Here is a 16,110-nt window from a genome sequence, read left to right as displayed (position 1 = left end):
CCTTTTATGATAATCAGGAGTTCTGTAGTCTGACCCTATACTTTATTTCTAAACTCGTTTTTATGTACCTTAATTCACACTCTAAACTACCTTGATTTCTCTGAATGTAGTCCATGCTTTCCAGTCTCCAGGATTTTGCTCAAGCTGTTCCCTGTTCTATAGATGTCGTTTTTAAATGTTAATCACTATATATCCAACCCCTTTAAGACCTAGGTCAACTGCTTCCTCCTCTAGAGCTCCTTCCTCAACGCCAGCCCCCCACCTCCATGCCAATCACATTTTCTTTTTCTTCTAAGTTTCTGTAATGCTTTATGCACTTGTTGTTGTTGTTGTTGTTTAACATTTTATTTATTTGTTTTAAGAGAGAGAGAGTATGTGTGTGTGGGGGGGAGGGGAGCCAGGGGGAGGGGCATAGGCAGAGGGAGAGATAATCTCAAGCAGACTCCCTGCTGAGTGTGGAGCCTGACATGGGGCTCAATCTCATGATGCTGAGATCATGACTTAAGCTGAAATCAGGAATTGGACACTTAACTAACTGAGCCACCCAGGCATCCCTATCCACTTGTTTTCTTAAGCAGTTTTCACCTTCACCTGCATTTCAGTTGGTAATCATGTGATCCATGAATCCTCAGCACTTGTAATTTGGGTTTGGAAAGAGCCCTGAATTAGAAATATGGTAGTCTTGGGTTTGCACTCCAGCCCCACTATTCCTAGCAGTGGGATCTTAGGCAAATTAGTCAAACTTGCAGCTTCAGATTTCTTACCTGCAAATTGAGATCATATCTACTACTCAGGGCATAAGGAATACTGAGAGTTCTCTGCACAGTGTCCCATATATGGTAGTCACTTAATATGTAGCAATTCTTTTCCTCTTTTTCCTTTTCCTGAAGAATAGGATATCTGTATGTTACTTACCTAAGTCCCATACACAGTGCTTGACACATAATAGTGCTCATACCTACTATGGAGGCAATATATTTACAGAGTGATATAATTTATTCAATTATAAATGAAAAAAATGGTTGGACAGTTACATGAAAGAATGAAGTAGAATGTGGCCCCTGAAACATGAAAATGAATCTGACCTTGAAGTGTCTCGTTTCCACATAATTGGTACTTTTTCGTACTATCTATTTTACTATTTTTCTTTTGGATTCATCATGAGGAATGAGAATCTTCTGGATCCTTAGGCAACACAGGGTGTTTTATATCATCGCTACTTTGATTCTTCCTTCAGCTGTCTTTTTCTTTGAGCAACCCTTCGAAGACACCACACTGTTCTGCCTGGAGTGCACTGGCTGGGATATGCTAAAGACAGGTTACCTCCTGGAAGAATAATGCCACACATGATTGACACGACTTCCATTTCTGAGCCCTGCCAACGTCGCCCGCCCCGGTGCAGCGAACACCAAAGATGCAGCTGACATGCTGAACTTAAACAAGTTCTGTTGCTTATTCACTGAATTAAGCCTACATCTGCGGCTGTTAAAGTGGGGAAAAAGATTAATAAAGTACATGTTGAAGCTTGAAAGAATAATTAGTGGGACGTTTTATGTTTTGGCTGCAGAGTGTCTCCACATTGAGCATAAAGCAGAACCTTTCTTCTAATCCTTCTGAGGATGAAGGATTGGCTCAAACTAAATTGGTTTTCTTTGTGCATCTTGAGATTTTTTTTTCTTAATGTTATCATTTTTAAAAATTATTATTTTCCAAATTTCGAGTAAGCTTTTAATCAGCCTCTTTGTGGGATCTGCGTTGTTTCTGGATTTGCCATCATTCCGTCACACGATTAGCTGCTGCTTGGGCCCTGATAAAAGAAAGCGCTTGAATTGTGGGCTGCAAAGAGCTTAAATCACACATCTTTCACTGGGGCACATTCCGTCGCTATCAGGGCTGAGATGCTGGCTGCTAACAGCCCACCTCGCTGAGACGTAGAGTGAGTTATTGGTGTACATAATAAACTAACATCTGTATGGTGCATCTCAGAATGGGTGTCAGGGAAGCTGGAAGACAAAGCAGGATGGCATCATTAGGGCCAGATTTAAGACTCCAATTTGTGTAGCATTTGCATAACAATGCACAAGAGCAACCATTCACTGTTCCCTTTCAGATTTCACATGTTTCACCTTCACAGGAACATTCCTGAGGGAGGGGAGGCAAAGAGGAGGTGCTTGCCAGAGGAATTCAGTCTGGGGGAGCATCTTTTCCTTTAAGGAAGGAGGCTCTGGATCCATGGGGTAGGAAAGGATTCCCCTTCTGGATCCATGGAGCCTCCCAAAGGTGCCCCCAGCAGTAATCATGAGCACTCTGGGAACTGGTTTGTACCAGTACCTTCTCTTCTGGCTCTGAGTCAGTGGCCAGACACTTTTTTTTTTTTCTTTCAGTCGGTAGACATTTATTGAGCATGTAAAGTCAAGAAAAAGCCTTGGGCTGCCTTGGAGTCCAGAGGACTCGTGTCCTGCCTCAGCCATGTTCTCCCTTTGGTTCTTGGCTAAAGAGTCTCCTTTTGAGCCCAAATCTCCTTATCTCTGCAATAGGAATATTAATAATACTTGTAAGGGTTGGTATCACTGACTGCTGACTTCGTGCAGCAAGACGCTGGGTATTTAATCTTCACAACAATCCTCTGAAATGGAGGATTTCCTTTTTCTTTCATTTTATTTTGTTTTGTTCACATATCAGGAAACTGAGGCACAAAGAAGTAACTTGCCAGTCTCTTAACTTCTGAGTGACAAAGCCAGTATACTCCCGTGTCTTTTTACCTCCTATGATAGAGGCATGACAATGTCAAATTGATAAATACTGACACCTCTGGGTGCCAAGCACAGCACCAGGTGCTGGGTATTCAATGGTGAAGAGAAGCAGACATGGCCCTACCTTCATGGGACTCCCATCCAGATTAAGTAGGAGAATAAATGGCGACATGCTCCAGAAACTGATGTGCTGGTCCCACATTCTGTTGTTGTTATTTTGGCACCACTGTGCTACTTGGGGAGAACACAGGCTTTGGAAACAAACAGCCTTGGTTTTTAATTCTGACTCTGTCATCTACTTACTATGTGTGTGTGTACTTGGGCAAGTCTCAACCTCTCTGAGCCTTAGTTTTTTTTTTCATGGAAAAAAAATAGGAACAAAAAATATTCCTACCTCAAAACATTGTTAGGAGAATTAAATAACATCATCATAAATGGAACAGAGATTTCTTAGCACAGTGCCTTGTCACAAATTAATTTCTAAATAACAGTAGTTATTATTATTATGAAGCAACCATTAGAGATGTCATGCAGCAGAAGGATCAAAAGGGATCTCGCTTTTTATTGTTTACTCAGAATTCTCATCTGGCCTTGGATCTCGAAGGATTGGTTTTTCATTTTTTACCAACGCCAGGCATTCAGAGTCCCTCCTGGCCACAGCCAGCTGTGTGGGCATCTGGACCAAGGAGCCCCATGAGGATGAAGCATATTTGCTGATTCTTCACAGCAGACTCCCTCCAAGTTGCCGTGTTAGCAGAGTCCCAGTGGCTTCAGGCTACACACTCTGGTGCTTTCAGCAGTGCCAGGGGATGAACCTATGACCCACCTTGTCTCCAGACACTGGCCCTGAGTCCTGAGTTCCAAACTTTGGCCTGGGGGTCTGGGCAGATTTATCTATTGCAGCCCTGCCTCCAACCCTCGAAACCCATGTGCCATCCTTGGCAGGGTAAAAGGGCACGGGAGATCTTGTTGGGGTGATCAAAATGTTCTAAACTGATTTATGGTGAAGGTTACACAACTGGGCAAATTCACGAAAAATCATCGAATTGTGCAATTGAAACAGGTAAATTCTATTATATAGAAAATATGCCACAATGACGTTATACACTAAAAATGAGAACTTGCATTTGGGGATGTCGAGGCTCACTAATCTGACAAAAATCTTAGTTTCCTCATCTGGAACACAGGCATTGCTTGTAGCAAATGGCCTCCTCGTGGCTGAGAAGGCTGCAATATAAATTTCATTGTCAGTGGGAGTAAGTGTAACTATGTGAGAAAAGCAAAAATCTGGATGGGTAGGAGTGGATTCAGTGTGAATGTGACACAGGAGGCTGGCTTTAGGTCGGAGATGCATGTAGCCTTTTTTTAAGAGATTGTTTTTGAGCTCTGCTCGAACAGGCTACAGCTGCCTCCTCTGCCCCACACGCACCCTGTGAAATGATAATAAAAATGCAGTAAGTATGAATATGCTCAGGCTGCTCACTGTGCCCCAGGCACTATGTAAACATGGTTTAAGGATGATCTCAGTCTTACAGCAGCTCTGCCAGGGACTCTTTTTCACAGATGGAGAAACTGAGGCTCAAGGTTAATTAGCAACACCTGGTTGGGAGGGGGCAGAGAAGGGGCCTCCAAGGCCTTTCTCCCCCAGTTGGTGGGGTGGGAGTGGGTAGGAGCCTCACCAGGCCACCTGTTAGAAATGTAGATTCTCGGGCCCTACCCAGACCTACTGGATCAAAACTCTGGGGGCAGGGCCCAAAAATTTAATGATGACAGTTTGAGAAGCATTGCCTCAGCTCTGCTTTCATGAGGACTCCATTTACTAACTAAAGAAAAGTGCTGGAGGACACCTCACTTTGGATAGTGGCCCTCGTGGGGAGGCATTTCTGATGCTGCCATAGCTGTGTCTTGGGCAGACTGTGAGGTGTCATCTCTGCCTGAAAAGCCAGACCAGTCCTCCATGAAACCATTTATACATTATACAAATCAGCTTGGCCAAGGGAAGAGTTGGCCCTATTATAGGGCATTAGCCAAGGTTGGGTGAGAAAAATGATAATAACTAACATCTATCAAATGCTTATGGAGGGGGCAGGCAGTGTTCTAAGAACTTGAGAAGTGTCATTTGGTTTCGTCATCCTAACAACTCCATGAGGACAGTGCTATCATTGTCCCCATTATACAGATGAACACGTTGAGGTGGAGGAGGTTAAGTAGCTCGCATTGCTGGTTAGTGACAGAACTGAGAGATGATTCTCAGCAGCCTGGCTCACTCTCCTCCACTGCCTCTCCCCTGAGGGTTGTCCCAGCCAATGGAAGCTGCCTGTGCTCTCTCTAATTGCATGTCAATTGCTTTCCTCTTTTGGCTTTCCCCAAAGATCCTCAACTCATATTGATAAGATGTTCCCCACTCCCGTAGAAAAATTACTCAGTCCTCCCCACAATGTATTCCATTGAGCCCCACCTGTGTCCTTCCACTGGACTATGGGTTGAGGCCAAGGATTTTCAGGTAAACCAAGTGTTTCTATTGGCAAATGGCTTAGTATCACTAGCCCTCATCTGCCCTGAAACTAGAGCTGCATTTGAATCCCAGCTCTGCCACTATCTAGATGTTTGACCTCAGCTGGGACACGGAGCCTCAATTTCTCCAAATGAATGAATGAATGAATGAATGAATAAATAAATATTTGTGTAATATGCATGCATGTAGATTGACATAATCTATGAAAATATTGCATATTATTACTAGCCTCTCAGGGGTGGCTGTGAAGAATAAATGTAAGAATGTGTCTTCAGAAAACTGCAGTGCACTCTTGCAACATGAAGCATTACTTCTGATTGCCGCTGCCTTTTTTTCCCAGCTCCCCGGTTCTGATTCCCGTTGCAGCTCTGGTGCCTTGGCATCTAAGTCCGTTATCTCAGTCTCAAAAGCAGAGTTCCCGGTACCCTAGAATTAGGTCCGGAATGAATTACATATGCCAGTTTATTTCCTTAGTCTACCAGACCCCACCTCCCACCCTCCCACCTTGAGCTGGGGGTGGCTAAGGAAGGCAGAAGCTGGCATAAACGAGAGATGGATTCTGAACTTAGAACCAGGCAGAGAGAAACTGGACAGGACTTCAAGGAGAGGCCATGTCAGCTTCTGCTTTCTGTTTGTAAATTTCAAGGCCAACAGGTGCTCAGAGCAGTCATCTGACAGTGATGACCAGCAACATTTCCCACGTGGCTGCCCTGCCCGGGAAGCATCCATAGATGCCAGTCAGAAAGCAATGACCCAGTGGACTTTCAATCTAAGTTGAAGGCACTGACGTGGACCCAAGGTGCAAGAGAGGCAGATTGAATGCTAAAGCTGATACACAAAGAGCAGAGCAGTCCTGACTCAGACAGGTGTATTTTCTACAATAAAAGGGGTCCTAACACGTTGGGTTAATAAAGATTTGCTCATTTGAATCATATTTTTAAAAGATGGTAGGGAATTGCACATTTAAAGAAATCACTGAGTATTTCAGCTAATGGAAGAATTGTCTGGTAAAATGAAGAGTCTCCCTTCCACAGTGCAGATTTTAAATAATATCAATTGGATTTCCATAAAATTGAAGGTCAGCTATCTAAAACATGTCAGTAAAGAGAAGCCATCAAAACCAGGTTTCTTCTTTGAGGTTTCTTTCATCAATGCAGCAGGGAGAAGCATAATATACTCAATAACCTGAAGAAGAAGCTGTCTTGATGCCTCCCATGCTGTGGTCATGATGCCAGCCACTGTCACATAGGTGACTTCCTCAAATCCCCACAGTAACCCAGGGAGGGAGGGGCAGCTGTCCCTGTTTCATAGTTGGGGCACTCGAGGCTCCAGGAATTTGAGTGGTTTTTCTAGCAAGATACAGATGATAAGATGAACAGATATGATGTTTATCAATAATACTCATAACAGTAATGCATACTCTATGCCAGGCACTTCCATGCATCTTTATTAACCCTTACAACAATAACCAATGTACTACACGGTATTGTCCCCATTTCACAGATAAGGAAGAGGACTCAGAGGACAAATAACTTGCCCAAATTTAGAGGACTAATAAGTGGTTGACCTCAGATTCAAATCCAGGTTTGTGTGGGTCCAAACACTGTTACTAACTTACTTACTTAAATTTATTTATTTTATTTTTGCTAGATAGATGCTCTGTAATATTCCATAAATGCTCTGTCATTTAGTTTTGAAAGTATCCATTTATTTATGATACTGTGGGTACCCCTACATAAATTTATGTTGTGTTCTATCTCCTGCTTTCTTCTGCCTCACGTGTCTAAAGAGAAACAGTTAACTCTGCTTTATAGATAAAGACTCAGAGACTCAGAGAGGTGTAGTAACTATGCAGACTTCACAGGTGATGAGCTATGTGCGAGGTCTCTTGTACTCAGAGCCTACTTTATTTTCTACATCCTAGTAGGTCAGGGAAAGAAAGAATTGGGATTTCGAGCTGATGCATATATATCAAAAGGCAGGAAATAGATTGAGAAATGTACTATATTTAGGGGCTGTAAAATTAACTTATAACCTACAGATACCAAAACATGCAAAGTGCCCACAAGTTAAAACAAACAAACAAACAAGCAAACAAAAAAACCCAAGTTTTCTAAGATTATAACATAGGATCCGGTTGGTTCATCAGCTAAAGACAGAGTGATAGATTAATAATAATTAAAAAAAAAAAAAAGAATCCAAAAACTCAGACCTTGATGTTTGGAGGGCATAAGACTCAAGATCAATGTGTTAGTGTCTTGTGGCAGCTATAACAAATAGCCACAGACTGGGTGACTTAACACAGAAGTGTATTCTGTCTCTGTTCTGGAGACCAGAAGTCCACCATCAGCATCCCATTGTGGAAATACAGGCATTGCGTTGGTAGAGCGGCACCTCTAGAGACCCTGGAGGAGAATCTTTTCCTTGCCTCTTCCTGTTCTGGTGGCTACCAGCATTCCCGGGCTTGCAGTCACATGTCTCTAGTCTCTGCCTCTGTCTTCACCTCACTTCTCTCTGTTTGCATCAAGTTTTCCTGTCTCCCTCTTATAAAGATCCTTGTGATTGCAGGCTCACAGGGGCCATCTCCCTATCTCAAAGTCCATAATGTAATCACACCTACGAAGACCCCTTTCCTTATAAGGAATCATTGATGAGTTCCAGAGATGAAGACATGGTGTCTTTGGGGGGTCCTTCCTTTGCCTACGTAGTCAGAAATGGGGCCATCATGCTCCTAGGCAGCAGAGGGATAATCCGCAGTCTTTCCATCCTTTACAGATGAGAGTCCCCTGCTCTCCCAATGTGACAAGACCCCCCTTTCCACAAGCATGCATCCTCACACCTGCTGAGAAGATATGGTTCAGGAAAAGGAGCCAGGAAAGGTATGGTTTCCTTCAGGAAAGGTATGATTCTGGAAAAGAGCCCCTTTATCAGAAGGCAGTGTGCTGGGATTTTGAGACAGAAAATAATAGGGAGTGGGGAGCGCAGGAGAGATGAGGAAAATGGCCAGAAAATAGAGGGGCAGAGAGAAAAGGCAGAGGATCGGAGAAACAAAGAGGAAAAGGGGAGAGAAGAAGCCAGTGAGAGGAGAAGAAAAAGGAAGGAAGAATGATTTAGAGGAAAGTGAAGGAAAATAAAATAGAAGCATTGAGAAGTGAGGAGAAGACAAGATGGAGAAGGAGGACAGGAGAGAAGAGAGACAGGTGTGAGATCAAGCGGCAGAGAGAGGGGAAGAAGGCAGAGCTTGAACTCGCACTGGGACAGAAAATATTAAAGGCATTTGGTAAGGTGACAAACGTCTGTATGTTAATGTGCTGAAATAAATACAGCAGCTGCAAGTTACAAATCACATTCATCGGCTGTTACAGTCTGGTAATTGTCCATACAGATATTTTCTTTCTGGTTCCAAGCCCTGGCTTATCAGAGGACAACATGCTTTTGAAATGCCACATTATTTTGTAAGTGCATTTCATGTCCAAAAGTTCCACTAAGTATGCTATACTGAAGACTTATTTGGTTTCCATTCTGTGGAGCTCCCAGGCTCAGCACAATGATTTTAAACTGGACATTTTGATCATCAGTTTCCTGACATCCAAAGGCAGGGCAGGCTTTCCCACTGTTCTGTATGCCTGTTGTTTAGCCTCACTGCCTCCCTCCCTCCCTCCCTCCCTCCCTCCCTCTCTCCTTCCTGCCTTTCCTTCTTCCTCCCTTTCTTTCTCTCTCGAGTTTTCCTTTCTTTTCCTTTCTCCTTTCCTTTTGTCTTTTCTTTTCTTTCTTTCCCTTTCTCCTTCCTCCCTTTTCTTTTTTCTTTTCCTTTCTTTCCTTCCTTCCTTCTTTCCTTCTTCCCCACTTTTGCCCCTGTTTCTCATTTCTTTCCCTCACTTTTTTCCCCTTTTAAGTATCCCTTCACGGTCAGCATAAAGTGGTAGACTAGGATTTTTCAACCTAGGCACTGCTAACATTTGGGATTGGTTAATTCTTTATTTTGGAGCTGTCTTGCATGCTGTAGGATTTTAGCAGCATCCCCAGCCTCTACCCACTAGATGCCAGTAGCACCCCCATCCCCGGGTTGTGACAACCAGAACTGTTCCCAGACAGTACCAAATACCCACTGAGGTGGAAAATTACCCCTGGTGGAGAAAGGCTCTGTTCTATAGACAGATAAGTCCAAGCTCCGTTCCACCACACACTTCCTGGTTGTGATCATAGGCAGACTGAGACTTTCAGATGTATCAGAATCACCTTTAAAGCCTGTTGAAACACACAGTACTGGATCCCTGGATCCCACCCCTGGAGCTTCTGGTGCAGTAGATCTGGTCTGAAACCTGAGATCTGGTCTGAAACCATCTGTAATTCATTCCCAGGTGCCCCTACTGCTGCTGGTCCAGGACTGCATTTTGGGAACCACTGCCCTGTCTCTAACCTAGCTGTTCTTCAGTATGTTCACCAAAATACAGAGTTGATAAGACTTTCCTCTCTGGCTCGTTCTACATATTAAGAGAAATAATTTGTCTAAGACACTGAACACAGGATCTTGGCCCATGCCAGGTGACAAATAAATGGTACCTCATAAAGAAAGTCCTCTTAAAGAAGGGCTGGTCTTTGACAGGAACTGTGTGTTTTAAAAATGTATATGGATATATTCACAGCAGCACACAAACGCTACCATTTTTTTTAAAAACGAGGTTCAATGGCTTTATAGCGACAAAGTACATGTGCTTATTAATAAATCTCTCTCAGTGGGATCACTCCCCTGCAGTAAGGGAAGATAAATGATCGAAGCCAGCACTGCACCTTAGATCCTGGAAATCTAGAATTGATATACCCCCACATATCCTTGTTAATAGGCCAGAGTATTAGTCTGTTACTGTGTCCAAGAAGTGTCTGTGGATACTGTGGCCTAAAAACCCTCTAATATCTTTTCTCCAGCTGAAAGGGAATTAACATTTATTGTGCATCCACTGTGTACCAGTCAGTATGCTAGATGATATACATATGTATGTTTATTCCTCAAATTACTTTAAAAAGTCTCATCCCTATTTGTTACATTAAGAAACTGGGGCTCCAAGAGAGGTTGAGCAATTTGTCTAATGCCATCCAGCCAGCATATGCATGCTGGGACAGCAGCTCTGCTCTATGTGACTCCAGCTCCTATGTTCTGACCACTGCTGCAGGGCACTGACTTGCCCATGTCAGTACAGATCGACACTGTGCTGTTCAGAATGTTATGAGCCAAGCATGTTGAACTCTGTTCACATGCCTGTTCTCTAGTTAGGATTTTAGTTTCCTTTTTGAGGGCAAAGGATGTGTTCTCTTGTCTATGGTCCTCAAGACTAGCCTAGCATAGTGACTTTGCATATGATTGGCAGTGTTGATAGGGTAAATGAATGAATAGAAGACTGTCTCACTCAATCAGTTAGGAAGCGTCACTGAAACAATATGGGATTACATGCCAGGAGATCTAGGTTCTGGTATCAGATGTCCATGGATTCACTATGTAACCTTAATGAAGAAGTCATTTTCCTTTCCTGCTCTGGACTGAATTATGTCTCCCCACCCAGTTCATATAGCCCTGGCCCTCAATGTAACTGTATTTGGAGATGGGGTCTTTAGGTAATTATGATTAAATGAGGTCATGAGGATGGGGCCCTAATCCAGTAGAACTAGTGACCTTATAAGGAGAAAGAAAGAGAACGAGAAGGAGAGATGTTTTTTTTTTTTCTGTTTCCATGTGCATGCAGCAAAAAAGCCATATAAGGACACAGAAAAAGGGCAGCCGTCTACAACACAGGAGCTCTCACCAGAAACCAGATCCATCAGCACCTTGATCTGGGACTCTAGCCTTCAGAACTGTGGGAAAATAAATATGGTATTTTGTTAGGTAGGCTGAACAGACTAAGACATTCCCCCAACCATATGTCCTCATCCTTGAAACAAAGAATCTAGATTAGGTGAAACATTTCAAGAATTTTCTAGAGAATGCCAGTTTTTGGGAAAATGTTAATAGGTATGCCATCAAAACGAATTCTGTGGTTAAGAGTTGGGAAAACCGGGATCCCTGGGTGGCGCAGCGGTTTGGCGCCTGCCTTTGGCCCAGGGCGCGATCCTGGAGACCCGGGATCGAGTCCCACATCGGGCTCCCGGTGCATGGAGCCTGTTTCTCCCTCTGCCTGTGTCTCTGCCTCTCTCGCTCTCTCTGTGTGACTATCATAAATAAATAAAAAAAAAAAAAATTAAAAAAAAAAAGAGTTGGGAAAACCTTACATGTTCTATCCCTTTCATGGACATCCATGAACATATACAAGGTATATGTCCTACACAAGAAACAAAAAACAAAAGCAAGACAATACAAAAACCCTTTAGCTCTGTTTAAACTCAATATTTTTCAATCTTACTGGGAAGGTGATATTTTATTCCCTTGAACTTATCTCCTTTGTTGTTATTGTTTGTTTTTAACAGATGAGGGAATAGAAGTTAGAACAGATTTGAAAGCCCTCACCAGGCACATAACCAATAGGTGGCAGAAAAAAGTTCAAACTCCTGCCTGCATTTCTCAGAAACCTCGGCTCTTTTTATTATATAATTTAGCATCTGATTTAGAACATTCAATCCAAATGCTTCTGTGGAGAATCAGAAGTGGCATATTTGGGGCAAATGAGCAGAGTATTAATAATAATATTTGCTACCATTTACTGAACATTTGATATGTCCCAGGCACTGTACTAAGTGCCTTAGATGTATTAATTCATTTGAAATTCAGAAATAACCAGTGGAGGGCACAATTATTATCCTCTTCACAGCTGAGGAAACTGAGGCACCAGGTATTAAGCAAGTAGTTCAAGGGCATATACAAGGCTAGGAAATGGCAGAGTCAAGATCTGGGCCCAGTCCATCCTGGCTCTGGGTACTATACCACCCTATACCTATATATCTTTATACTAAACTGCCTCTAGCAGAGCACAGCATTTTTAGAAGAACCACGAATAAGTTACAAAGAGGCACCTCAAAATAGGCAAGAACTTTTTCAGGGAGTTTAGGAAAGGCTTTCATTCCCTTCCTACCCTTATTCTTTAGAAGATAAACAGAAGAGAGGGCTTTCTAAAAATATAATTTTGTTTCTCTTCTTGCACTGATATTTAATACAATGATCTGTTCATTTACAGGGTTCTGGGAGGGAGAAATGTATTCAGCTCCGTATTTCCCTACATAGCATGATGCCTGGCACACAGAATACACTTGGAATCATGAAATTAAATTGGAAACTGATGAACTTCATCTCACAGCAACAGTGGAGTTGTAATCTGGGAACTAAATGAGATCTGCATGGTCATGATTCTGTCAGTGCTCTCAGGGTCAGTTTCTTCTGCTTGTTGGAAATTTCAACTTTCCCTCTGCCGTCGGCCCCCAAACCTGCTCTCTTCAGCTCTCATTCCCATCTCAGCAATATTTCTCTGCATTGAGCTGTGTTAAGATAATCACTGTGTGTATCCTTCCTCAACCCTCAGGGTCACCAAAAGCACTTTCTTTCCCAGGAAGGTCCAGCCTTTAAAACACATCTTAGAAGAAAAAATTCTGAGAACCCACTTTTTAAAGAAGAGTCATAAAAATACTTATGTGCAAAATGCTGGTAGACACATAGAAGTTATTTGTCCCAACATTTTGATAAGACTCAAGCCCAGTGAGGTAAATGATTGAAGTTTATGCAGAGCTGGAATGGGAATGCAGTCTTCTTGATTCCCAGATGTACACTTTTCTACTCCACTGTGTTATTTCTGTTGTAATCAGAAATAGCATGCTATCAAAGTGATTTGACATTTATGAAAACAGCTTAGGTCAACCAGAAATGACCAATGTGAGGGCACATGACTGATAGCCATAATTTTGAGAAGAGATGAGACATATTAATTTCAACCCAACAGGTAAGGTTAAGTTTCCAAAATTTGGAACCTCAGGAAACAGAGCTTACAATTCCCTCCATTACACCAATGGAAAACATTTTGTTATTTATGGGATTTTGGGGAAGGAAAAGTCTTCTCTGCCCTTCAAATTGATATAAGACAGATTAATAAGACAAAGTCAAATGGAAGTTTAATAACATGTATGCTTCTTATATACATGCGAGACACTCAGGAAAACTGAGTAACTCCACTGATAAGTTTCTAAATATTTAGAGTCATTCCCTTCATTTTGGTACAAGGGAGATATCCATATAAGTGGAGATTTACCTTGTCAATATCTCTTACAAAAGGATAACTTCAACTTGGTTTTCAGAACTTCTTTTGTGTCTTCAGTTCCTTAAAAATAACCAGATTAGAATAGTCAGTATGTCAAAGAGGCCTATCTTGGAGTGGCAGTTTGCTCCATTACAGGATTTAGCCTGACTGTCATTCACCAAACATCACTATGAGCCAGCAACATAAAAACTAATTTTTTAAAAATACATAATCTGATTTAATCCTCATTACAACTCAGAAGGGGAGATATCAAATCCTCATTCCTCAAATGAAGGAATCAGGACACTTAGAAACTCAACAAGGTCAAGGGCACACAACTTAGTTAAGATCAAATCCTAGATTCTATACCAGGTCCTCTATGTGCTTGGTCTGGGGGGGCTTCTGTACCTTTTTTCCTGAGAAATCTGAGACTCTTAATAACAGTTTGAGGGCACCGACTGGCCTCATTTTCAAGTCTTTAAACTTTCGAAGTTTTCAAGGTTACACTGTAACTCCCTACTCTCTTTCCCTAGAGGGTCTTGATCTTGATAACTGCAAGTTAAGGTTTGTTTGAATAATCCATTAATGTAGAGAAAATTACCTTCTCATTATGAAGTATTCTGTGTCACTTTAATACTAATTACTCTAACCGTATTTATTGAGGATTAATGACTGAGCAATATTTTATTAATAACCAACTGGCATTTATTATTGCATAAATAATAAATAGACAGAGTGCCTCATTAAATATAAATACATTTTTTATTTAGTCACCATTGAAAGTGTTGCCAAATTTTTTTGCATTGATTAAAATTCTCATTAAAATGGTTGGCTAATCTTGTCTTTGTGCCTCACCCCCACCCCCCAAAAAGAGTCCCTGACAATTCCTGCACAATAGATAGACTTTGGGATTATTCATCAGACTGTCAGGAGGAGCCCCTTTAACAACGCACAGCTGCTATGAATTCTGGTTGCCATGAGAACCTTAACTTTTTGCTCTCCTATCACTTTGTTATATTTACATTTATAACCCTTACCTGGTGTTAGGAGGGTCCTGCATTTATTTTTTTTTTTATTTTTTTATTTTTTTAAATTTTATTTATTTATGATAGTCACAGAGAGAGAGAGAGAGAGAGAGGCAGAGACACAGGCAGAGGGAGAAGCAGGCTCCATGCACCGGGAGCCCGATGTGGGATTCGATCCCGGGTCTCCAGGATCGCACCCTGGGCCAAAGGCAGGCGCCAAACCGCTGCGCCACCCAGGGTTCCCAGGAGGGTCCTGCATTTAAAAGCTTGAGAACTGTATGTGTAGTTCATCTGAAGTCATGGACTTGGGGGAGTAGAAAAGCACTGTTGAAAAGATCTTGCCTCTCATTTATAGCTAAGGAAACTGAGGTCCAGAGAGGAGCAGATACTTGCTGTATATCATACACAGTTACCAGGAAACTGAGGACCAGTACTGATCTCGTGACCTGCAGCGTTCTCTCCACCGTACCACACCACTCTGCTTTAGTAATTCTTCCAGTAATTTGTGTTGAGATGTCTTCCATCTGTTCCTCTCTTCTGAGTTCTTTTACCTTTTTCTTCTTCATTTTTTAAAACATTTTATTTATTTATTCATAAAAGACACAGACAGAGAGAGAGAGAGGCAGAGACACAGGCAGAGAGAAGCAGGCTCCATGCAGGGAGCCTGATGTGGGACTCCATCCCAGGACTCCGGGATCATGCCCTGGGTGGAAGGCACGTGCCTAATTGCTGAGCCATCCAGGCATCCCTTCTTCATTTTTTAATCACAGAATATCCCAAATGTCCCAAAGATGCCTCACCTTGTTAATAGTTACATTCAAATTATTTAGACTCTGGTCCCTCCCCATAAGCACTGCATCACCTTTCAGGGTTGTCCCTACCCTAAGAATAAGCACATGTGCCTAAGGCATGTTCACCTGTTCTCATAAAACCAGCCTATCTGCAACGTTCGTCATATCTGTCTTCCCTTTCTCTCCAGTCCTGACCCCTTTGTTAGATGCCCTCCAGTCTTGAAGTCCTTTAAAGGAGCCTCTCTGATACCACCACAATTGTGCCTATCATGTGAAGGTCGTGTCTGAGGAGAGTTGCTTACTCCCCATGCCCTAGAGGTGCTGGACCTAGTGCCATGGGGCAAGCCAGGGATTCATGGAGTGGGGTCCTGCCTTGCAACCCCTGCAGGGCTCTGAGCATCTGGACCTCACAGCAGCTTAGCCTGTGTTCCAGCTCTTGCAGTTTCTCATGGGCACAACTGTTTCAGCTTCTGGCCTCTCTGCTTTGCCCAGAAGTGAGCTCTAAGCCAACTGGAAATTCAGTAAGGGACAGATGCCATCTTCATCCTCTGTTGTCCTCCTTTTCACCCAAAGGTCTCTGGTCACAGATTCCCTCCTCTTTCAAGGAAAAATGAAAAAGTCCTCATGTATGTTATTCAGAGAAACGAATGGCCAGAGGAGCCTTTCAAGCATCACTTCTATATACAAACTATGCATCAGTTTTATCTCAGCTAGGACATCTTGCTCTATATACACTCCCATCCTTTTGCTCTATACCTTTCGTAGCCAGGCTTCCTTTCATAGCCAGAGACACCACAACCTTAGCCATCCCTAACG

At 42.5% G+C, this 16,110-nt stretch overlaps 1 protein-coding gene across 17 annotated transcripts in view; it reads left to right on the top strand.

The window, feature by feature from the left end:
* DAB1 (DAB adaptor protein 1) overlaps positions 1-16,110 on the top strand; it is a 1,166,965-nt gene that overhangs the window by 269,727 nt on the left and 881,128 nt on the right. For 10 of the 17 annotated variants that reach the window (XM_077891933.1, XM_077891931.1, XM_077891953.1 and 7 more), the window contains 2 exons: positions 8,044-8,147; positions 12,429-12,617. The exons of 1 other annotated variant lie outside the window; for it this stretch is intronic. The gene's annotated coding sequence lies outside the window, so the exon portion shown is untranslated. Of the gene's footprint in view, positions 1-8,043; positions 8,148-11,006; positions 11,147-12,428; positions 12,618-16,110 lie in introns of all 17 variants that reach the window. 6 more of the 17 variants (XM_077891935.1, XM_077891934.1, XM_077891941.1 and 3 more) reach the window with 2 other exon arrangements.

The sequence above is a fragment of the Canis aureus genome, chromosome 3 (genome assembly GCF_053574225.1).
Source record: "Canis aureus isolate CA01 chromosome 3, VMU_Caureus_v.1.0, whole genome shotgun sequence".
Taxonomy (NCBI): Eukaryota; Metazoa; Chordata; class Mammalia; order Carnivora; family Canidae; genus Canis; species Canis aureus.
Note: the sequence above shows the minus strand (reverse complement) of the source record. Positions and strands in the feature narration are given on the sequence as shown.